The sequence below is a fragment of the Tachypleus tridentatus genome, chromosome 5 (genome assembly GCF_004210375.1).
Source record: "Tachypleus tridentatus isolate NWPU-2018 chromosome 5, ASM421037v1, whole genome shotgun sequence".
Taxonomy (NCBI): Eukaryota; Metazoa; Arthropoda; class Merostomata; order Xiphosura; family Limulidae; genus Tachypleus; species Tachypleus tridentatus.
The window spans coordinates 20,331,987-20,358,741 of record NC_134829.1 but is presented as its reverse complement, the minus strand read 5'-3'; the positions used below and the strand labels follow the sequence as shown (position 1 = coordinate 20,358,741).

General features: G+C 35.7%; 1 protein-coding gene across 6 annotated transcripts in view; it reads right to left on the bottom strand.

Moving 5' to 3' along the window:
• Positions 1 to 26,755, bottom strand: part of LOC143250661 (POU domain, class 3, transcription factor 4-like) — a 59,903-nt gene that overhangs the window by 20,628 nt on the left and 12,520 nt on the right. The window lies entirely within an intron of this gene.

Below are 26,755 nucleotides of genomic sequence, written 5' to 3'. Positions count from 1 at the left end.
TCTAACGCTAAGTAAGAATGACGTAAATAGCTTTTATTTACTCGTACTTCTGTAACATTGAAAATATTTTAGGTTAATGATCCTAGCATCAATTTTTTTTGTAGGTAAGAACCTAAAACCTTACTTTTGGTAAAGCTTAAACCTAAAAAAAGTAAAAATATGGTAAACAAATTAATGAAAAAGACACTGTGCTTAGATTAAGTGTCATAGAATCTATGTAATAGTTGATAATGTCACGTGAGCGTTTTGATAAGCTTTATGTTTTTGTCAACCCTCTTCATGCGGTGTTAAGATTTCAGATATTTTCTAGTATAACGTGGATTATAAACACCGTTTTTTCACATCCATTTTGATTCATAGTGAAAACTTTTCGAACGTTTTTTTCCTCTTTTTATTTGTTTTCTTGGCTGATTCTTTGCAAAGTACAAACTACGGATCAAAGGATAAACCTTCCTCCTACAAATATCAAGTTAAATATACTTGTAAGTTTCAGTTTCGTCAAAAATTTAAATTTTCGTTATCAATAAAAGAAATATAAGAAAAAAAGCAGCACACACGCGCATGCGTAAAAATGCGATGATAGTTAAAAGTGAAATAAATAAAACCCTATTTTCCATCTATTTATAACCTAGTTATTGATGTATAAAATTAATTGCGTTGCAAGAAAGAAAAAATATTATAAAAGTAAAAACGATCAGTGTTTTAAATAATAATTAAATTTTGCCTTTGTTAAATGATGCTATGCGATGTTTCACAATACAGCCCTTATTTAGATTTCAAAATTGGGTGGAAAATTAAATAATTCTAAAACACAAGTCAGTATTCGTCACTCTTCCAATGTCGTGTAAAACTTTTAATATTTTTTTGCTTTGCTTGTGTTGATGATAGGTAACGTGAAATACAGTTAAGAACTGCCAGTAAGGGATATACTTTTTCCCCTAACTCTATATATGTAACTTACATACTGAAACAAAAAATCATCACTATTATCTGAATAAGTGTGAAATGTAAAAAGCGAAGAACTGAGCATTTCATTTTCAAATGTTACTTCATGCAACATTACATGTTCGTATTGACCTTGTTTTCTAGAAATGTAATAAAAACTTAAAGAATGTTAAAATTCAGGGTTTGACTCGCCACGCCCTAACTCTAGGGACCTTGACACCTGTACTGAAATATTTCTCTAGGTTCTGAAAAGACAGCTCAGTCCACTTTTGAGACAATTATGCAAACATCTCTGTAGAAATGTAAAGAATCGAGCCTTGTCACCGTGTGCTTGTGTGATAATACCTTAATGTATAATTACTTTTGATTTAGAAATCATATACATAGTTCCATAGAAGATATAAAATGAAGTACAAGTTTAAGGCTTACAATATTATGTGGTGATATCTTACACGTCCAATTACAAGGCTACTCCACAGGGGTAAGCCATAACGATGTATCTGTATAAGACGTAAAATTGTGTAATACCTACGCATTAAAATTACTAAACTGCTTCACTGAGGTAAGCCATAGCTGTGTACCAGTATGAGGCGTACAGTAGTGCAGTACCTTATGCACGAAATTACTTTAAAAACGGTGCAGTCTTTATGAACTCTATCGGTAGTTTTAGGGTTAATATAAACCAATTCCAGTGTATTCAGTTGATGCTCAACCTAAGCAACTTTTACATCTGTATGTTGCTAACTTGAGTGTGCATTCGTGGTAAACTCTTAGCATTGCTAAAGGATTGTAAATTTGTAAATTTTCCTAACTTTGTGGATCTTATATTTATCAAATACCTCAAAAGTGGTTTAGTTTGAATTTTTCGCAAAGCTACACGAGAGCTATCTGCATTAACCGTCCTCAATTTTTCAGTGTAAGATTAGAGGGAAGGCAGCTAGTCATCACCACCAATCGCCAACGCTTGGGCTACTCTTTCACCAATGAATAGTGGGACTGACCGTAACATTATAGAGCCCCCACAGCTGAAAAGGCGAACATGTTTGGTATGACAGGAATTCGAACCTGCGACCCTCATATTACGAGTTAATAAATGTAATTTTAGATTGACTCCAGTTATTAACTATATCTTTATAATATGATCAGTAGTAAAGATATAACAGGTTACCTATGCTATAATAATGTCATGGAAAAATTCTACCTACGGTAATAGATCTTTCTAAAGATTTTTTAAAGCTAATTAAATATCCAGAGTGTCTGTATAGTTAAGTTTATGAAACATAAGTTCCTTTCAAATCCTTTAAGTGTTATTCGACGTCACAAGTGAAGTCACTGGTTAATTTAACGACCAATGTTGTATTTCGTGGACGTTTTCTTCAATATGTTATTGATTTGGTCAATTCTAAGAACCTCACTTTTGCTGAATACGAATGTATTAGTGAGTAACCTGATGAAAGGTGACTTCAATTTAAAATAAATTTACTTCAAATTTAATATTCTAGGCGAATGTATAATTAACTGATGATATATTTAAGATACCTTTTAATCAAAACATGTAGAATGGACTCAGAAGTAAATAGTTGAGAAATTGCATTGCATCATTTCTGGTAAAGTGGATATTTGATTTGTTTATTTGTTTTAAATTTTACATGTGGTTACTCGAAAGCTACCTGCTTTAACCGTCCCTAATTTAATGGTGATAGACTAGAGAGAACGCAGCTAATCATCACCACCAACTATTAGACTACTTTTTTTATCAATGAAAAGTTGAATTTATCGTAACGTTATAACACCCCTACTTTTGAAAGGACGAATATAGTTGGTCTTAACTACCGGGTCAGGCTATCCATTGTTCATTTAGTTAGGGTCCCAGCATGGCCAGGTGAGTTAAGGAGTTCGACTCGCAATCTGAGGGTCACGGGTTCGAATCCCCGTCGCACCAAACATGCTCGCCCTTTCCCCCGTGGGAGCGTTGTGATGTGACGGTCAATCCGACTATTCGTTGGTAAAAGAATTGGCTGTGGGTGGTGATGACTAGCTGCCTTCCTTCTAGTCTTACACTGATAAATTAGGGACGGATAGCGCAGATAGACCTTGTGTAGCTTTGCGGCAAATTCAAAAACAAAAACAACAAACAAACTTTTGGATAGAAAAGTTCTGTCGTTTGGTTTTCTAAACTAACTACAAGAAAACAACGAAAAAAGCATTGAGATGCAAATAAAAAAACTAAGAAAACTTACGCAATACTTGTTCTTTACCTTTTGAAAACTTTAAAACATTTAACTTGCATGTTACGTGATTTAGAGAAAAGTCGCATTGGGCTGTCTGCAATGTCCACCATGGGGTAATCGCACACCTGATTTTAGCGTTGTAAGTCTGCGAGTTTACCGCTGTCCCATCCGAGGACAGTAAAAACGTTAACAGCATTTGCCTTTTACTTCTTCAAAAGCAGTTGAAAAACTTTTTCTGTTATTCGAAAAACAATTAAAACTTTTTGGAACTCAAATCTTTATCCGCGTAATTATCTACGAGCTCAGCATGAATCATACAGCGCTTTGTGTTTTGATTTCGACCAACATGAAATAATTAGCGTATGGATGTGAAAAAATTGTGAAGCAAAAAAAACAACAACAAAAAGAATAAAAGAAAAAGAGAGATTAAAAAGGAAGAGAGGTAAATGTCAACAAGACAATCAGGTCATTTATCAGACATAGTTGACACGGACAGAACGAAGCTGTCGTCACGTTAGACTGGTTTCCAGGTGTGTACACGTTCTTGTGTCAGAAAGACAATCACTGTGCGACAAAACTCGATTTATACCCCATATATGGTCTGTCACCGAAAAAAAAAGTGAGAAAAGTAGTACGTTTATATCAAATTGGTCCACGCCTTCTTTCCGCAATAGACTGTTTTATTTTACTTCAGCATGTTTTTCTTGGTTCGCATTATCAAACTCTGCCTACCTGGTCAAAAAATAAAAGAAAGAAATAGAAGAATTTCCAAACGGCAAGAATATACCGAGACGAGAACACTTCTAGTACATGAACTGGTCTATTGATTTGGAAATAGTCATATAATCTAACATTTCAAGTCCATTTTTGTAAAAAAAACAAAACACTTTCTCTGTAAGGTAGTCAGTTTGTTTGTCATAACACTAACTTTAGAAGTATTATTTATTTATTTATTTTGGAATTTCGCACAAAGCGACTCAAGGGCTATCTGTGCTAGCCGTCCCTAATTTAACAGTGTAAGACTAGAGGGAAGGCAGCTAATCATCACCACTCACCACCAACTCTTGGGCTACTCTTTTACCAACGAATAGTGGGATTGACCGTAACATTATAACGACCCCACGGCTGAAAGGGCGAGCATGTTTGGCGCAACCGGGATGCGAACTCGCGAACCTCAGATTACGAGTCCTACGCCTTAACACGCTTGGCCGTGCAGGGCCGGCTTTAGAAGTAAATGATGGAATACAAGAATAGACACTGAAGCTTGTCTGCCTATAAAAGAGATATTTCGTGTTTGCACATGTTAAAATAGGCAGTCGAACTTACTTAATAATCAAACACATCAAAAGTTTGTTATATACACTAATCAGTTTTCGTTTCTCCTTAATGGCCGTCCTAAAGTTGGGCATTTTGGGTTCAATCTCTGAAATGTAGTATTTTAACACAATAGCGGAAACTCAGTGTTATAAGAAAAAGGTATACACAGATACCACTATAAACTAACCCTTCAGATGACTAACCCCATTCTCTAAAGTTGCAAATACGAGCCAATTTATTTCAAGTAACTTAACAAACACCTATTTACATCAACAGCCATTGTAATATTACTACTCTAGCGATTCATTAATGGTGTTAACGATAATACCTCTACAATGATTAGTTTCTTAGATCATGGATAACTTAGTATCTTTTCGGAGATTGTATGCGTCCTGGATTGTAGCTACCATAACTTCTGAACGGTGCCTAATAACATGAAGGCCCCCCAGTGGCTCCGCGGCATGTCTGCGGACTTACAACACTAAAATCCGGGTTTCGATATCCGTGGTGGGCAGAGCACAGATAGCCCATTGTGTAGCTTTGTGCTTAATTCAAAACAACAAAAACAATAATAACATGAAAAATACCGTAGTAGCTACTCGAAGAAGGAATGTCGTAACCCACTCACGTTATCAATCATTTAGAAAGCAAAAATTACAACTCTCCATGAAAGAATAATATAATATTGAAAATAATACCGTAGTGCTATTTTCACTGATTTCCTACTTATAAATATACGATAAACTCCCGCAACATAGCTGGTTCCTTACAAAGTAAATACCATTGTCTTTTTATGTCTTGAGTTCCCTAGAAAGTGAAAAAGCACTTTCCATCTATCCCCTTAGTTCCCTAGAATATAACAGCCACTGTCCCTCTATGTCTTCAGATTCCTAGAAAATTAATACCGTAGTCCTTTATAATATAGGTTACTTAAGAAGTGAGTGCCGTGGTCTTTCTTAAAGTGAAAACAGTTTAAAACTAAAATCATTGATCGTTTAATAAGAAAACTATGTAGTCTTTCTATATATATATATACATAATTGGTTAGTTTTAAACACTGCAGACTGGCTTCAGTTCCACAGCTGTCAACAGAGTGAAAACTGCAATCTTATTTATTTATTACAAGATAGAGAACAAATACCATTTTTCTTCAGAGGTAACTGTGTTTTTGAGGATGTCTGCATTTTATTCACCCATACATTATTTCAAATATGCACACCCGAGATCATGATTAATTATTCAAATAATAAACAATGTAGGTTCCCAAAAAGTATCGTTTATATAAAACATGAACACCACAGAGACTCTCTACTGTAATTATTTCAAGAATAAGTAGCTATAATTATTAATTATAACAAGGTGAATACTATTGTTTCTCTGTAATTATTCTTGTTTTAAAAGTAAACACTGAAACCTATTTACCTATATAAGAGTGAATACCTTAGTATCTGTAATCATTTACCACTTAAAGAATGACTATATCCCAATTCGTGCAGTAATTGGTCATTTAAAAAGTGAATGCTATCCCCTCCCAAATTCAATACAAAACATACTTAACAATATATCTTTATGCATACACTGCTTGCCAAAATCTTAAGGCCAATGAACATAAAGAAAAAAATATACATTTTACGTTGTTGGACTCAACCACTTATTTGAGTAGAGCTTCGAAAGAAGAAAATAAGAAAAAGGGAAAATAAAAATAAAAACTTTTTTAGCATTTAATAGGCAAAATGTGATCACTATGAAATTAGCCTAAATACTAGCTGGTCAAAAGTTTAAGACCATACTGAAACGAAGCGTTAATCGCTAAACACGTAACAAATTTTGTCATTTGTGTTCAAGCATTAGCGTTGTCAACATTTCCCACTGACATCTCCTGTGTTACATTGGGTAAAAATATGGCAAAGGTTAAAAAGTTGACAGAGTTTGAACCTGGCAAAATTGTCGAGCTGCAAAAGCAAAGTCTCTCTCAACGTGTCATCGCTGGTGAGATTGGGCGTAGTAAACTTGCTGTTGCAAATTTTTTAAAAGACCCTGAGAAATACGGAACGAGAATTACAAGTGGTCGGACCAACAAAATTTCGCTAAAATTGAGCAGGAGGATTCGATGTGTTGTCCGGCAAGACACAAACCGATCGTCGAACCAGTTCAAGATCCTTACGGACGCAAAAGGCAGCTCAAGAACAATAAGACGGCGTCTACAAGAGAAAGGCTTTTAAAATCGTTAACGTCTTCAAAGGCCACGCCTCCTTCCACACCATGAAATAGCTCGGTTGAACTTTGCCGAGAAGCACCAAACATGAGACGTAGAAAAGTGGACGAAGGTTTTGTTATCTGAGGAGAAAAAATTAACCTGAATGGTCCTGATGGCCTCCAACGTTACTGGCACGATAAGGAGACCCCACGGGAGACATTTTCTATACGACACAGTGAAGGAGGTTCCATCATGATCTGGGGTGCTTTCTCCTTCCATGGAACAATGGAGCTTTAAGTTATACAGGGAGTCAAACAGCAGCTGGCTACGTTGGCATGTTGGAGAGAGCATTCTTATTGACTGAAGGCCCTCGCTTGTATGGAAATGACTGGATATTTCAGCAGGACAACGCTGCAATCCACAATGCCCGCAACACAAAGGACTTTTTCATGGCGAATACTGTGATTCTTTTGGATCATCCAACGTGTTCGCCCGAACTGAGCCCCATTGAAAATGTTTGGGGGTGGATGACAAGAAATGGACGTCAATTCCAAACAGTGCATGATATTCGTGAAGCCATCTTCATCACTTGGAATACCATTCAAGCCAACCTTCTGCAAAAGCTTATGTCGACCATGCCAAAGCGAATGTTTGCAGTTATTCGCAATGACGACCGTGCAACTCACTACTGAGACCCTCGTTGGGCATTTTCTACCCTGTTTAGGACTTCTTTTTGGTATGGTCTTAATCTTTTGACCAGCTAGTATTTAGGCTAATTTCATAGTGTTCACATTTTTCCTATTAAATGCTAAAAACGTTTTTATTTTTATTTTCCTTTTTCTTATTTTCATCTTTCGAAGATCTACTCAAATAAGTGGTTGAGTCTAACAACGTAAAATGCATATTTTGTCTTTATGTTCATTGGCCTTAAGAATTTAGCCAGCAGTGTATATATTTATATACGAGATATATGGTTTGAATTTCGCGCAAAGCTACACGAGGACTTTCTGCCCCAGCCGATCTTAATGTAGCAGGTTAAGACTGAAGGGAAGATAGCTCAGAAGACAGCCTACTATGGCTTAGCTATAAGAAAACAAACAAAATGAAAGAAACCAATACGTGTCAGCTGTTCGTCAAACGGTTATAAAGTACAGATTAAATTTTGACAATTAGTGAAAAAGTTTACTTCGCATACACAACGATCGAGTGTTGCCTTTTTGTTAGTGTGCCTGACTGAGAATTCGAAAGTTTATGTTCGCGTCCCGTTACATTTTCTCGCTCCGCCCTTTGGAGCCATGAATGGGTTATAAGTGTGCCAGTAAAATCTTATAATTCGAATATGGTAACACAATATCTGGTGGTTTGTACTGTTAAGGTGCTTTTTATTAGTCTATTAGTTTAAAACTGGAGACGGATAGCGCCGATAGCTTTTGTGTAACTTTGTAAGAATGTACGAAACATAATTTTAGAAACCCAGTTCATATAAAATTAGTCTGAAACCATTCTTACGTATCTCAAACCATTTACATGTTGTGTTAAAAATTTGTTACATTTTATAAAATTAGAGTGATTTTGAAAGTAACTGGTTAGAGATAGTTGTAGTTTGAAAAATTACATATTTGATAAAATATATACTTTAATGTTACGAATTTGTACAGTTGTTCTAACAAGGAGTGCATCCCATGATGCATTGCACCGTGAAGTTTATAAGGGTCAGGGGCTGCTAGCCCAGGCATGGCCAGGTGGTTAAGGCACTCGTATCGTAATCTACAGGTCACTGGTTCGAATCCCCGTCACACCAAACATGCTCGCCCTTTCAGCCGTGGGGGCATTATAAAGTTCGGTGAATCCCACTATTTGTTAGTAAAAAATTAGTCCGAAAGTTGGCGGTGGGTGGTGATAACTCGTTGCTGCCTTCCCTCTAGCCTTACACTGCTAAATTAATCACGACTAGCGCAGATAGCCCTTGTTTAGCTTTGCGTGAAAAAAAAACACAAAAGAAACAGCAGTTGCTGCAACCAGTCAGTTAAGATGAAGTCGCCATGAGAAGAACACTTTTCGAATTTTCAAAATCTTGTGGGGTAAAGCATTGTGGCTATGAGTAGTTCAACTGTTTTTATAACGCCTATTCATACCAGTCTTACTATGGATAAGCTTCTTAAAATATTAAAGAACAGCAAACATGCTGATAAAAGCATTAAACCAACCTTTCAAAATGAATCATTTCTCAGTCCCAGCAAAGTTTTAAATGTGCCTTGACAAAGATTGCATATCTGGCGTTATATCTATCATCCAAAATTTAAATGCCACTTCAGGGCTTCAGACCAAAACATCCATGAACACTTGATTTTATTTATGAGGCTAAAACTCATCATCCACACATTGTAGTCATGACTTCCAACATGCAACTGACATGGTACCTTAAGCGTCGAAAGTAAAGTTCATTACTTCAGGCCACCACGTTCACTGAACACATGATTTTACAGGCATGATTGAAAGGTTTCAACTTACCTGGGGCCTTAAGCGTCGAAAGTAGAAGTTGATGACTTTAGGCCAGCACGTTCACTGAACACTTGATTCCACAGGCATGATTACATGATTGAAAAGTGTCAACTAACATGGGGCCTTAGGCATCGAAAGTTGACCGAATTTAAAAAATATAAACCGATTTGTGGAGCAATTAATTTCAGTCTTCATTATTTTCTTTCGATGAACAGTTCTGAGTTTGATTCCAGCTTGGATACCATTTTGTCAGGATAACACTGATCAACTTCATAATATCATAATTGTGAACGTGGTTTTGGACTTGATTCATTGGTAATAGATTCTACCTTCTTAACAGTGTTAGTAAATCATACATCATTCTATGCTATTAGTAAACCCAAACTAGGACCACTTCCTATTAAAATGATATTTCAACGAGAAAAATGGGACACAATAGTGGGCTTAACCGTCCATTATAATGCCCCCACGGCTGAAAAGGCGAGAACGTTTGGTGCGACCAGAATATGACTCCGCGCCCCTTGGATAACGATTCGAGCACCCTGACCATCTAGCCATGCCAGGCCTAGTCAGTAGGTCATCCTTCTCTCTAACATATACCATTCAACGATTACAGCACAGTACACTTACTTCCTTGAGAAATGATGTATCATTCCGTTTTTGAATAGCTAGCTACCTTCACTCTAGTCTAGTGTGTGTGTGAAAGAAAATTTTACCTCGTTAAAATTTCATCAGTAGTCGCTAAAACTATTTTTTTACAAGTAATGGATTTAAAGCATATTAAGAATTGTTAAGAGTAATATAAGATAGTTCAAACTCTACTTTTTAGTGTTTGTGTGTTATTCTTATAGCAAAGCCACATCGGGCTATCTGCTGAGTCCACTGAGGGGAATCGAACCCCTGATTTTAGCATTGTAAATCCATAGATCTAGTGTATCAGTTCAAAATTAACGAAAGTGAGAATAGATGTTCTTTTTGTACTTTTGCGCGGAAATTCCAAAACAAAAAAATAAATACAATAAATACAAGCCTAAATATCAGTTTCTTCTCAACAGTTAACTTAACTTATTAAGGCACTCGACTCGTAATCTGGAGATCGAGGGTTCGAATCCCCGTTGCACAAAGAGTTGGCTGTGGGTGGTGATGACTAGCTGCCTTCCCTCTAGTCTTACGCTGCTAAATTAGAAACGGCTAGCGCAGATAGTCCTCGTGCAGCTTTGCGCGAAAATCAAAACCAACCAACCTTAACTCTATTAATTTCGTGTAAAACATCAGCAAAACTCTTATCATATGTTTATATTTTGAACAAGTTTGAGAAATTCACTGGTATTCTAATACACAGTTCAATATTTCTTTTCATAAAATTTGGTTTCCCACATGTAGAAATAATCGTAAATATTTTAAATACATTTTATTGTTTTTCACAAGTGTTGTAAATAACGTAAAAAAACATCTCTCAATAACTAAAACATGGTGTCAAAAATTATTATTTAATTTTTCGTTTACTAAGATTTTAAAACATAAATTTAGATGATAACTTATTTTTAGGATTAATGGCAAGACGCCATTACTGTAAACACAAACTTTACTTATCAAAATACTGTTGTTTGTGTTGATATGGCTTAATTCTCGAAAATAGCAAGGGTATGTTTACTGTCAGAAAATTAAACTTCACGCTAATTAATCAAACTTGTGATTATCTATAAATAAATAAATATTCTGTCCCACATAGACCGCTCTAATCAAACCACATTGTTAAGAAATAACCAACATTCACTTCACCTGAAGTGTTCGATTCGCCTCATACGTTTTAACTATAAATCATCTGCCAAAAAAAAAATCTTAACACTCTATCCCAGAGTCATCGTTCCCCCTAAACCACATTGTTAAGAAATAACCAACATATTCTTCATCTAAAGTGCTCGATTCACTTTAAACTATTTAACTATAAATCATCTGCCAAAAAATATTTTAACATTCTGTTCCACATACATCATTCCCTTTGAACCACATTGTTAAAAGTTTTTGTTTGTTTTTTTTAATTTCGCACAAAGCTACACCGTCCCTAATTTAGCAGTGTAAGACTAGAGGGAAGGCAGCTAGTTATCACCACCCACCGCCAACTCTTGGGCTACTCCTTTACCAAAAATAGTGGGATTGACTATCACATTATAACGCTCCCACGACTGAAAAGGCGAGCATGTTTGGCGCGACGGGGATTCGAACCCGCGACCCTAAGATTACGAATCGCACGCCTTAACGCGCTTGGCCATGCCGGGCCACATTCTTAAAAGATAGGCAACTGATTTCATCAGGGTTGATTATATAGAAATTCGTATACTATTTATTATCTATGGTGAATTCCACCGCTAGTACAGCGGTAAGTCTACGGATTTACAACGCTAAAATCAGGGGTTTGATTCCCCTCGGTGGACTCAGCAGATAGCCCGATGTGGCTTTGCTATATGAAAAACACACAAGCATTAGCTGAAAGTTTTCTTTATTTCATTATTAGCTGAAGAATGAAGGTCGTTTGTTTGTAACTTTATTGCTAATACGTTTAATAAGTTCATTGTTATTTTGTTTAAGATTGAACCTCTATTTTTATAGTCATAAAACATTTTAATAACCAAGCATTATCTAACAGCACATTACACATCCATTTTTACTGTTAATAAGCTACATTTCCCACCAAGTGTCATAAGCTTTGCATCCTTTGACTTTATTTCGCGAAACGAATGCAACAATGACAGTAAAACCATTCAAAGCGTTATTTCATATATTTGAATATTTTAATAACAGTATTCTAAGGGCTTGAGTGTGGCTCTCTAACGGAGTACATACGTAACCTTTATGCTATATAAACATAAAACTCTTAAGTGTGTGTGTATGTATGTGTGTGTTTTCTTATAGCAAAGCCACGTCAGGCTATCTGCTGAGTCCACCGCTTAAGTTTGTCAATCTCAACTTGAAACCGCAATCTGAGGGCCGCGGGCTCTAATCCCTGTCTCACTAAACATGCTAGTCCTTCCAGCCATGGAACGTTATAATGTAACAGTCCATCCCCTTGTTTGTTAGTAAAACAGTAACCCAAGAGGTGGAAGTGAATGGTGATGACGAGCTGCCTTCCCCTCAATCCAGTCAGTCACTGTTAAATTATGAATGACTAATGAAGATAGTCCTCGTGAAGCAAATTATGAATGACTAATGAAGATAGTCCTCGTGTAGCTTTGCGCAAAATTTAATACAAACCTTGAAACACTTCTAACCCCACGATACTGTTCAGAATATATTACTCTAAAAATTGAATACGGTATTTTTTGTAAACAGAACCTTGTACTTCGATTACGAATTAAGTACGTTTTTGTGCAAACGCAATAACATTCAGAGGTCTTGAGTACTGCAAGCAAAGTTTGTTGATTAGAAAACATGAAAAATTAAACTTATTATTAAATATTAGTCACTTAAAGACGATAAAAAACAAAATTTGAAAATATTAATTTTACTCTCGTCCAATCAAAAATGCTGTCGATCAGATAATGAGTTTGTTGTTTCTCACATTGTTATAGATTGTAAAGTTCTAGGTTTCTAACCCCCGTACGATTTGATTATCGTACGTTGTACACATATCACGTAAACATTACTGTATAGGTTTTAATAGGTACCATGTTTTAAGTCACATCTCGCTTTTATATCAAGGTGCAGACCAAGATTTCGCATTGGGTGATGTAAAGTATCTGCCTTGTCTTTTATTCATTTATCAGTTAAAAGCAAAAAGCGACTAATCACGTTGTCACTTTGAGTAAGCATTTTGGAGCAAAGAGAAAGCACGTTGGAATTCTGAATTAGGAAGAGTTTGTCGCTTACGATTTGATAAACCGAATATTACGCCTCTAAGCTTGGAAATATCAATGAATAAATAAACACACACACACACATATATATTTAAAGAGATATAAAAATGGATTATTTTGTGGCTTTTTCTATTTCCCATCAACTTGAATTTGAAGCTTACAAAAAGTGATAATGTCTTAAGTTGTACTACGATTATCCAACAAAATAAAACGCGTATAGTTTCAATAACAGTGTTTAATTAACTAATATTTTACATTATAAATGGTTTAAATAGTATAAGATAGGTATAACAAATTCTATAACCACTTAAAAGTAGTCCCCGACGAGACAACGGTATGTTAATGGATTCACAACTCTAAAATCCAAGGTCTGATTCCCCCGCCCTAGACACAACGGATATTTCAATGTAGCTTTCTCCTAAAACAAATATTACCATCACCCAGTGATATGCATTTTAGTTCTAGCGAATTAGCGAAATATTTACTGTTCATTAGCGTATAAAAATTAGCCATATTTTTATGCATAAAACAGAATAACAGGTAGAGTAATGCACTATTTTAAAACAATTCATGCAGATTAAGAAATACATTAGTATATAGCTTGATATACTTAATAGAAATAAAGTGGCTCACGATTTGTTAAATTATTTTGTTTTAAAACTGTTCTAACTATTAGAAATGGTTAGTGTAACAAGTCTTTGAAATTCAGAGAAGTTGCAAATCAAATAAACGTGTTTAAATCATTCACAACTTTTTCTCTATTCTGTCGTACGAAAGTAACCATTTCTAAGTAAATCTGGGTTTGAATTTCATCCCTGAACACATTTGCCCTTCAGCCGTAGGGACATTATAAAGTTACGATCAATCCCTCTATTCGTTGATGAAAGAGTACCGCAAGTGTTTGCTGTGGGTTATATTGATCAGCTGCTTTCCCTCTAGTCGATCACTTTCAAACTAGGAACGGCTAGCGCAGATAGCCTTAAGTAGCTTTGCAAGAAACTAAAATAAAGCAAAAAAAAACAAAAACAGGAACACCATGCGTATGCGTAATTTGCCGCCAACTGTAAGGAATGGTTGTGGAAATTCAAATTACTATAAGACTTGTAAAAATAAGAAACAACCTAACATCAGAAGTTGTAGAATATATCTATGGTCTATCTAAGACACCGTGATAGTGATAAGAGATAAAACTTCCTCTTTACACGCAGATAAACAGAAACAGGAGCACAAGTCGCTTTATAGAGTTCGGATTTCCAATCACTTTTACTAAGTTCAAGGATTTACAACGCTAAAATCAGGGGTTTGATTACCCCTTGGTGGACTCAGAAGATAGCCCGACGTGGCTTTGCTATAAGGAGATACACAAATGCGAGTCTTACCTCGCATCTGATAGGCAATGTATTGATGGTTTTTATAATCTTTCAGAAAAATGCACACGAAAAACAAATTAATCCATTTTCACATGTTTGGGTAATTTCATTCCTTGTTGGATAACTAACACCAATTATATACAGCTGTTGCTTTATCGACTTAGGAGACGTCAAAACGGTCAAAATCAGGTTCGTCTGTAAACTACGTATAGATTAGTTGTTCATATGAGAGTCTATGCATAATAGAGTGTTAGGAACGGATAAATAGAGAAGGATGGATGTTGGTTCTTAAGTTCATGTAGACATTCATGCATGTTCACACAACACCATAGAAATGTAAACTCCACATGAAATATCATTTTGTTCCCTAACTTACTCCCTGGTAACGTACGACTACTAACTAATACTACAAATGTTAGTCCAAACTTTTATCTATCTGTATCTATCTGTCTGTTCGTCTATGTATCAACTGTTTCTTTATTTATCTTTGTGTTTATATTTTTACATATTTTTGTACATCTATATATCTAACTGCATGTTCGTCCTTCAATTTATCTACCTGTTTCTGTATTTCTCTGTTTGTCTATTTATCTTTATATCTCTGTTCTGTCTGTCTATATTTATCTAGATGTTTCTGTGTCGGTCTTTTTGCGTATCTGTACATCGATCTATTTATATACTTATCTGTCAATCTATCTATGTATTTATCCATATTTAGACTGTTAAAATGATTCATGAGACATACCACAATATTTTAAAAATGTATTTATTAACAAATTACAGCACGAGAAATAAAAGGTGTCCGGTGCTTCACAATTAAGCTAATAACTTACAGAATAAATCGCAGACATTTGCAAAATGTGTGAAAATCCGCGTTTAGTCGTGCAACGGTCGCGGACTGTGGCTGCGCGAGACTTCGCCGCTACAAAGTTAAAACGATCACTGGCTTGTGAAATGTTTGGTGCTGTTGTTATTTTATCCATCTTGTCTCAAATCTACTTCTGATGTCAATTTCTACATTTAAATTTCGAGGTAAGTCGTAGAATTGACATTTTCTGGTTACTTGCTGATTTCTAATAAAATACACTTCTCTGAGCAGAAAGAAATGTACATAGAACATTCAAGAACAATAAAAGAAATATCCATTCTGATAGAAGATTTGTTTCGAGTACATTTGAAAACAAAATATATTTTCCCTCTAAGAATCACCAAAGCCTTGTTAAGCAGCAAAAATCATAGAACAAGAAAAACACCGTGATATATATTTGATTGCTTTGTTTGTTTTTGAATTTCGCGCAAAGCTACTGGAAGGCTATCTAGAAGTGTAAGACTAGAGGAAAGGCAGCTAGTTATCACCACCCACCGCCAACTCTTGGGCTACTCTTTTACCAACGAATAGTGGGATTGACCGTCACTTTATAACGCCCCCATGTCTGGGAGGGCGAGCATGTTTGGTGCTACCGGGATTCGAACCCGCGACTCTCGGATTACGATTCGAACGCCTTAACACGCTTGGCCATGGCGGGTCCGGTTGATTGCACCATTGTTAAACATGTAAAAGACATATAAAAAAACACTGAACACGTAAAAGAAACAAAAGGGACAACAAACAAAGTTCGAGATTCCCGGAAACCACCTGGTGAAATCCTTCTCAAATGATAAAAATTAGAATTTTATAAACTTTACACGTAAGTGGACTGAACCGTCAGGTCAGATAATCCTAAGGTTCGGTTATAGCTAGCCCTTACTTTATTTGCTAGAAGGAAGACAGCCAATGAGCAGCACCCATCCCGACATACGAATTTTAAAGGAATTTGGCAGCATCACGTCTCGAACTTCAGACAACTCCATCCGCAGCCCGGAATGTAAACCACTTCATCATATACCTGGCCCTTCTAATATGCATAGGATATGTATCTAAGTTTCATTAGTTATTTCGTTCACGTGTATGTATCATATGTGCATAATAGGAAAGGAGATATGGAAATCCATTCCTACTTTCACCTAGTGCACTTTACATTTGAAGCGCTCTTCTAAAGTGACTTAAAATCTTGGTAACTGATATAAATCTGCGTACGTGTATGATGCAGCTTAAGTTATTCACGAAATTCTGGATAGTTTTATATTAATACAAGTCCTAAGTCTGACAATTAAACAACAGTTCGCATCTTTACACTTAAGTACATACATACATTTCTACATGAAGACATATGAATATATATACACACACACATCATATACCACCCTAGGCCTATCTATCACCTTCAGTAAAGCTCGAAACTCTCAGGTAATAAAAGCAATGCCAACAACGATTTTAAAAGTTTTAATAGTTAGTTTAATAACTGTTTGATATTGATATCAGATGTATCATATTACAGATACTTTTGCAGTAACATTTGTTTTTAGAACAGCTACAACGTTTCGATTGCTCGTGTAATCATTTTCAAGTACACAAGATAATGATAATGTAACGTCATACGATTAATCAGCATGTAAACTTAAAAGAGGAACATGTTTTTCTTATAGCAAAGTCACATCAAGCTATCTGCTGCGTCTACTTGAAACGAAACTATTAATACTTGCATCTTTTTCTCGCTACTAAAATACATTGTCTATGAATAACACTATGTAACAAAATTTTGTTCCTGAATAGTAAGTATTATTTTTTAATTGCGTATGTTGTAAAAGTACAGAAAATGGCCATTATTCCCTTAAAACTTTGATTTGTGACCTGAATAATGAAATTTAAAAATTAACCTATTTTCTATGTAAAAACAGGCAAATGTGCACATTTTCATTTACATAAGACCTGAATAAAAAAACATATGAATCAAGATTTACATGTATTTATACTGAAGTTATACAAAAATGAACAAAAATGTTTAGAAGTGAGTAGTTTCTCGAGATTTGCGACTGTAATTTAAAGCACTTTCACGTATCAGCCTCTAAATATAGTCTCCCATCATGTTTTCGTTATACGCTCCTTGGTTGCGGCGTTCAAAGTCCAGTATATCTTGATAGAAGCGCTCGCTTTGCTCCTCTGATTATGCTTCCCATATTCTCCCTGAATTTATCAAGATAACCGTCTAGGATATGGACTTTCAGGGACATTCTGCAGCCCATTTTGCCGTAGTTCTTCACCAGAGCCTGAACCAGTTCAATATAATTTTCGGCCTTGTGATTGTCCAAGAAGCCCCGAACCACTGCAACAAAGCTGCCCCAAGCTTTTTTTTTCTCCTTCCTATTGAGCTTCTTGGGGAATTCTGTGCACTCAAGGATCTTTTTTATTTGTGGTCCAACGAAGACACCAGTTTTGACCTTTGCCTCACACAGCTTAAAAAGTCTTAAAGGTACTTGAAGGCTGCAGACTCTTATCAAGAGCTATGACAAATTGTTTCATAAGAAACAATTTTATGTGCAATGGTGGGAACAACACCTTCTAGAGGTTCACTAGTGGCTCACATTTGACATTGTGCCTCCCCACAGAGAACTCGGTCCGTTGCGGCCAGTGTTTCCTTTTGTAGTGCGTTGTGGTGTCCCTGCTGTCCCAAAGGCAAAGATAACAGGGAAAGTTGGATAAACCTCCTTGGAGACCTATCAGGAATGCCATCATTTTGAAGTCCCGATAACCTCCCAGCCATATTCATCATACATCAAGGTTTCTAGCAAGGTCTTGATGCTGTTTCATTCTTCTTTGAGGTGCACCGAATTTTAAAAGGTTTAAAATTTGTATAATATAAAATCTTACTATTCAAGCAAGAAAAACTGTCCATCTTACCTTCTAGAGTTTTTTTGCAGTGCTTGCAGGTAAAATGAGGTGCCCAGGGTTTGTCTTGAGTCCCGACAGGCTTGCTGAAATATGCTTTGTAGGCTTCATTTTAGCATATGCTGTCACAGAGTACTTTTTCGCTCTTGTCTTGATAATTGGCCACATATATAGCAGAATACATCTAGAGAATGCTTGCAGCTTCTTCATGCCATCTCTGATAAAATTCAGATAGGTCTATGTGTTCACTTAGGCAGCTAGAGCTAAACTGAAGTGGTGAGTGGTAAATCCCTGTATATATATTACTATGGAAAGTTCTAGAAAATTCTAAAAGGTTCTTGAAAATCCTCGTAAGTTCTACAACATTCTAGAAAGTTCTTGAAATTTCTTGTGAGTTTGAGAAAATTCACTATCAGCTACTCAGCACTGAATCTACTTGGAAAATGGGTAAATTTGAAAATTTCATTACCTAGGTCACAAAAGCAAAGTTTGAAGACACAAATAGGTATTTTCCATTTACTTTAGGAATAAGCAATTGGGAAATAACTCTTTCTGACCAGGAACAAGAAATAGTAAAAATTTTGTTACATGGTGTTATTAATTAATTAATAGTATAATTAATTGAATCAGCTGAGAAGTACTTTATACCCTAGCATAACACTAAACAATAGACTATGTCGCTTTTTCTAATACGGAAATCGAACCGGTATTCTAGCGATAAAAATTACAGATACTTAAACTTACCACTTAAGTACCCAGAAACATTAGTAAAGGAATTAATATAAGCCAGTGGTACTGCCAGAATAGCATTTAGCCATGATAAAATAAATTAGAATACACATTCATAGTTGAAAATATTATTAAGAGCGTCTTAATTACATACATAATTATCTTTTATAGTATGTTAATGTGTAGTCGTATTACACTATTTATTAATCTCTAAACACATCGTAAGTACATACATCACTTTGACAGAAATACATTGCAAACACTCGAACCGTTCTTTAGACTGATGTGCCAGAGTTATACCTAGACACATACAAGAATCTTTCAAATGTATATATTGTAAACACGTACATCAATCTACTAGATAAGTTGTAAGCACTTAAGATGATTCTTACATCAGTTTGTCACAGGTATATCGTAACACTTGCAACAAACAGTTAAAGTAAATGCTTGAAATAACCAAGATTACCTGACATACTGCGAATGAATATCTGAACAAATCTGTCAGAAAGACATAATAAATAATTACTGCGCAATGAAATACCTTGCAAACACTTTGAACAAACAACGTTACGCATACACTTTTGAATCAATCTGCTAGAAATATATTCAAAAATCACTTCCAACTAGTTATCAAATATATATATATTAAACACTTCCATCAAGCAGGGTCGGGCATAGCCTGATGGTTAGGGCTTTCTAATCACCATCTACAGGTCACGGAAGCCACATACGTCACCAAACGTGCTCACTTTTCAATCATGAAGGGCGTTACAAGGTTACGGTCAATCCCAAGTGTTAGTTGGTGAAATGTAGTCTAATACTTGACATTGTGTGATATTCACTAGCTTCCTAGCCTTTTGCTTATAAATTAGAAATTGCTGGTGAAGATAACCCTAGAGTAGCTTTCCACGTAAATTTAACATTCTTAAGCAATCTGATATGAACTGCAACTTTTTTCAATAATCTGTCAGAATTATGCAGTAAATGCTTTGGAACCATCTTGATGTTACAGGGACTACAAATTACACACGTTGACAATATTCCTATTTCTTATATTGAATCAGGAGACATGATTGAATTTTAACCTATGAAGAAATTCAGAATCGTTTTGAGAAACATTTTATTGGATAGTTTGTTTGTTTGTTTTTAATTTCGCGCAAAGCTACACGAGGGCTCTCCGCGATAGTTGTCCCTAATTTAGCAATGTAAGACTAGAGGAAGGGCAGCTAATCATTACCACCCACCGCAAACTCTTGGACTACTCTTTTATCAATGAACAGTGGGATTGATATTCACTTTATAACGTCCCAACTGCTGAAACGGCGAACTTGTTTGGTATGACGGAGATTCAAATCCGCGATCCTCGGATTGCGAGTCGAGCGCCTTAACCAGCTGGCCATGCCGGGCGTTACTGGGAAGATATAATACACGCTTCCTCGGTCAGTTAACGAACTCAACAAATAAAAGCTATTCATCCTTGTTGAATCAGAAACGAACAGTTAACAAAACTGACGAAGTTGCTTGTCATATTATGTTGGTCAAGTTTTATTCCGCTTCAAATATAACTTTTCAAATTTATATAAAATTGTGTCTAAACTTTTGAATACAATTTGAAACGGCAACCTTTTTATGATTAGAATCGAGCTTATGTTGTATGGCATCACTAAGCCTAAAAAAAGTTCAAAATTATAAAATTATAATTCTTTGGCGAATGTAGCTCAGAGGTCAAGGTCACATTAAATGTCGACAGTTTCCGTTATTGTGGCATGAAATTGGGATTTTATTTAATAATCAAAAGTCGAACAAACGCAAATTTTGGCACCAAACGAGTAAGCAATTGTTGGTTATATATTTTGGTTTGTTACTGAGGGGTTTAAAACAATAAAAGTTAGGGTTACGTTCTCTGAGAGCCTTTCTAGTTTTGTACTTATTGTTCCTCTACAGTTTACATAATTTATAATAGCAGCAATCTCAACAAACAAAACCAGAGTAACTCAAAGCAAAATTGTTTGTTTCAAACATTCCTGCAAAGTGCTATCTGCTCATAGGGAAGGCAGCTAGTAATCACCACCCACCGCCAATTCTTGGGCTACTCTTTTACCAACGAATAGTGGGATTGATCGAAACATTATAACGCCCCCACGGCTGAAAGGGCGAGCATGTTTAGTGCGACCGAGATTCGAACTCGCGACCCTCGGATTACGAGTCGCACGCCTCAACACCCTTGGCCATGCCGGGCCCTGCTCACAGGCGTCCCTGTGTTTGATTTGATAGACGAAAAGGAAGGGCTCTCTCCGTCACAGTGTCTGTGAACTTACAACGCTATAATCTGTGGTTAGAAAAGCATAGATAGCTCTTTGTGTAGCTTCGTGCTTAATTACAAAAAAACTAACTAGAAGGAAGATAGTTAGCCAACACTACAAACCATTAGTACTTATGTTACTTAAACTGAATAGTAGGATTTGGCCACCGTTCTTGCAACACAACTCGAACCATAGACTCTTGGATCCACAGACCAACACATTAACTTTAAAGTTACATCTGGCCGAAAAGTTAAAAAAATAGTTTTCAGAGTAAGATAAGTCTATAATATTCAACGATAATAACTCATAAACCAAAATTATGAAAACCATAGAACATATAATAACGGAAAATATTACAACTTTGATGTTTGATAAAAACAAAACAAGTTACTACACATCTATAGCCTCAGAGTGGCACAGCAGTAAGTGTGTGGATGTATGCAATAAAATCCATGTTTTGATATAGGAGGTGGTACAGCACAGATAGTTCTTTGTGTAGCACTTAAGTGTAAACAAACCAAATATACCTAAAGGGTCTATTCCCTTTCCTTCTTTCAAAGGAACTAACCTAAAATCACTGATACAAAATGATAAAACTCTACAACTCGAGTGTTTTGCGAAGTAGGCCTTTCTTCTTCAAGGTCAAACTGAGAAGAAGAAAGTTCCAGTTTTCGAAAGCGTTTGAGTTATAGGGTCTTAACATTTTATATCAGGACTTCTTGAACCTATGTGTTTTTTTGGCATCATGAACCTAAAATCCATGAAATTGAAGACTTTGAAATGTAAAGAGTCTCAGCTCCATTTCTGCAATATTTTAAAATATGTCATCAAACTAAAGAAAGAGCGACAGCAACATTTAATTCAAGAAGTCGTTTCTTTCAGATAGGATATCCTTTAGTTTCGCGCAAAACTACAGAAAGGCTATCTACATATAGCCATTCCTAATTTCCAAAGGTTGGATAAAAGGAAAGTCAGCCAGTCAACAAAACAATACTTGTGTCTAACTTAATGGTATCTACCAAAGTTCCCAACATATGAAGAGCGTTTTGTGTGTGTGTGTGTGTGTGTGTGTGTGTGTGTTTTCGAAACTATAGCGCAAATCCATGAACCTGGCTACGCATTTCAGGCGCCTTAACCACAAGTCTGTGCGCAGGCTTCTTGTGTGTCATTTGAACTTTTCCACAATTTTCCGGCAATTTATTTTCTCCTGAGAGGTAGCATCTAAAATAAAAATTAATGAGCTTAAACTGTTTAAAACAATGGAATATTTAAAATAAATAAACTGACAGACAGGCAATTCTAGTATTTCAAAAGAAGAAGCACTTTACACATGCATCACTGTTGTCTAAATATTACGATGGCGAAAATGCTGTTGTAGAAGCGATGACCCCTCAGTGGCACAATGGTATGTCTGCGGACATACAACACTAAAAACCGGGTTTCGATACCTGTGGTGGGCAGAGCACAGGTAGCCCGTTATGTTGCCTTGTGCTTAATTCAAAACAAGAGAAGAGTTGCTATTTAATATTGTATTAATACCACAGAGGAGTAACTGTATGGCTAGTGTCAATAAAAATATTAATAAATATTAAATATTAATAATATTAAAAATACACTATATGGTAATTCCTAAACTTCATAAAAAAATTATTCTTTCAAAAAATAAGCCAAGGTTCAGAGTTAACATTAGACACGGAGCGTATTAAAAATATAAATGCGGTTTCATTATACTTCTATCAAGTAGTGTTGCTTCGAATAATATCAAAACTTGTCTGATCCTAAAGAAACATCCTTGGTTACTAGACGTTATTGTGTGGGTAGGTGGGTGGTTGGGTAGGGTGGAGGTTTTGGGCACAAAGTTTTGGTATACTGTTTGTTTTGTTTTTTTCATTTCTCGCAAAGCTACAGGAGGGCTACCTGCGCTAGTCGTCCCTAATTTAGTAGTGTAAGACTAGAGGGAAGGCAGCTAGTCATCACCACCCACCGCCAACTCTTGAACTACTCTTTTACCAACGAATAGTGAGATTGACCGTCACATTATAACGCCCCATGGCTGATAGGACGAGCATGATTGGTACGACGTGGATTCGAACCCGCGACCCTCAGATTACGAGTCGAACGCCTTAACCCACCCCGCCGCGCCGGGCCTTGGTATAATGATAGCACTATTTCCGAGAGACAGAGAATTGGTGGTAGGTAGTACATGAAAGAAACGTCAGATTTAGTTTCTACTGAGTAGAATGGTTATAAACACACAAATAAACCGATAATTTTATATATTTCTTGTTATTGTTAGCTTAGGGAGGAACCTCAATCTCCTGAGGTGGCTGAATCTTGTGTTATATTATTGGGATTACAGCCGAAAATATCGTTAATTGAAGATGTACTTAAGAGAATCAATGCGTTCTAATCATTCTAAATTTGTGTTTAATGACTTTGCACACTTTTTCAAGAACAATGTGTTATATTATCTTTATTAATTACGGGGTTTATTTTTGTTTTTAAACTGTTATCGATGATCCTGCTCTAATATTGAGATACCAAACATTGTCTAGCTATTTAATGTTATTGATGACTCTGCTCTAATAATGAGATACCAAACACTGTCTATCTATTCTAAGAATAAAATTGTAGAATTAGATAAATGACAAAACATCGTGTTATTAAAGCTCCACGAGTGAAACAATTTAGTAAAATAAAGGTGTTCAAAAACTTTTACTTCTAGCAAGAATTAAAGGCATGCAAGTTTTAAAAAATAAGTTTTCATGTTTAAATTAGAATATTTGAACAATATATTTCATATTGTAATAGTTATTCTAAGTATAATTTTAATATAATTAAAAAAACGTAAATATGCATAAAAAGACTTATTCAGTTGGATTTACGTGAAACAAAAATTAGCGTAGTGATTAACGGAGATAGATACTCAATGAGCTGTTTGTTCTCTGCCCTTCACGCTGACCCGGTTTTGTGTGTGTGCTAACCTACTGAGAAGCACAACACTGTTTGTGTGTGTGTGTGTTTTATAGCAAAGCCACATCAGGCTATCTGCTGAATCCACCGAGGGGAATCGCACCCCTAATTTTTGTGTTGTAAATCCCTAGACTTACAGCTGTACCAGCGGGGAACACACAACACTATGAAACAATAATTAGTTTACAGATATAAAAGCCAAACTTTAATTTTATAACAAAATACAATTTATCGCATTTCTACGGTATGCTTAAAGGATTATTAAACTAAACTTAGGAGTTCGTTCTTTGCGGAGGGCACATTAAAAATAGCCTTCTGTAAAGCCTTGAGCTTACCAACAAACAAAATACGGTTCACTGCTACCGAGTGCTTATTGAGTGACATATTTTAATTTTTCAACCTATTTATTCATGAAAATACTAGCTTAATTTTCAACAACTTAAAGTTGTTGTTTTTTGTTTTTTTTAAGTACGTAGTGGAAGATTTTATGGTGGTAATGTATGGCTAATAATCGTACTTGGTTTAATAACGACCGTATTGAGTGATAATGAATTAAGCATACAGAAACAGATTTCGTCATACATATACATTAAATAAGGTAACGCTAAAATTTTTCAATATTTAAAGTGAGAAGAAAACGTCAAGACATTTGTTCAGTTTGAATCTAACGACGTCCATTGACGTTTTCTCTATTGTTGTAGGTATAGTGGAAATGTTCCCCTCCACCAAAAAAAAATAAATAAATAAATAAACGGTAAGTTTAAACGCTTACAATGCTAAAAGTCAGGATTCGATCTCTGCAATGTAGGCTTGCGTTTAACAACAAAACAAACAAAGTACAGCGAAGTGAGCTGCATTTTGAGGTTTTTGAGACAGTTTGAGAATCAAACCCCAGATTTTAGCGTTGTTGAGTCCGTACACTTACTGCCGTCTCACCAGAGAAATGTCGAGAGAGACAATTAACGTAGTTCAAACATCTGGCAAAAACTGTGTGACCACAGCCAGTTAAAGTTAAAAATAAGATGAGTTTATCTTTCAAACTGTTAAAATGTTTTTTAAACCTGAAAATGTTGAAGAACAAAAAAAAATAAACTTAAAGAAGGAGGTTCAGAGCATTTACTCGGGAGCAGATTTTTACTCTGTTTATTTGTTTAGAATTAAGCACAAAGCTACATAATGGGATATCTGCGATCTACCCACCACGGGTATCGAAACCCGGTTTCTAACAGTGCGAGTCCGCAGACAATCCGCAGTGCCACTAGGGGGCTTTTTTTTTTTACATTGCAAGATTGTGCTTTCAACATTACTGTTTTGGAGTGTAATTAGCTTTACGCTTTTACACAAAATACTATAGTTATAACGTTTAAAATTAGGTTTAATAAAGGCTCTCAATATTTACGAAGTTTTAAGTGTCATAGTAATATCTGATAATAAGAAACAGACACTAACTAGCAGAGTTCTAGTAAAACGAAACTGTAACCGTCAGTAAGAGGAGTCAAAGTATTACTAAAATAAAAGTGCAACCTTTAGGACAATGAGTAAAAATACCACAAAAAATGTAACATTCAACAAAATGAGTAAAAACACTACTAAGATACAGCTTTTTGTGACTCAAAATCTCGTTTTCAGTTTTTGGAGTAAAAAATGGTGAACCCAAAATCGTTATATTCGACGTTTTCCCTCTTAACACAGGTATTGTCATATTAGTAATAAGTATTCTTGTCTTCCAATAATATATGACCTACATAGTGGTACGACTACATCAGTCTGATAAGCTATTATTCAGTAAAAATAAACAGTTGAGTTTAGCTGAGCGCATGCGACTTGTTATGATATATATCGTAATTATTCTTAAATTTCTGATTCATTTCAATATTTTCTTCAAGAAATCTTCGTCTTCCTTGTAGACTAAAAATTATTTATCGCTAATGAAAATGCAAACAGACTAATCGGTTGTTTTTCGAAAGTACAACACGTAAAGGTACGTTAGATCTTGCACCTGGAGGGGAGTTAACCTGACGCGTGGACATGAGACTTAGTAAAGCGCGTTTTTAGTGGTGTTTTTTTTTGTTGTTGTTGTTGTTCACGGGTTAGATAAAGAAAATATGTGGATAGCCTGAAATACCATACGTGGACTTATCAGACAGAGACAAAGTCCAGATAATGGAGAAAAGGGCCTCTGGGGTTTCTATTCTTATAACCATACTATAAGAAATTTGAGAAATAAATAACTTGCACAAATATTTTAGCTTTTATGTAGCTTGTACCAGTTATTTGTGTGTTTGTGTTTTTAAGCATTAGACAACATTAGTTGTTCTGGACTACATCTGCCGGTTAATTCTGGGATAACATTTCGAACTGCAAGCGAAGGTCCTCATCACATTCAACACTGTACGTTTTGTCTCTTTGGTTTTTTGTTTGTTTCTTTTTATTTCGCGCAAAGCTACACGAGGACTTTCTGTGCTAGCCGTTCCTAATTTAGCAGTGTAAGACTAGAGGGAAGGCTGTTAGTCATCATCACCCACCACTAACTCTCGGGCTACTCTTTTACCAACGCAAAGTGGGATT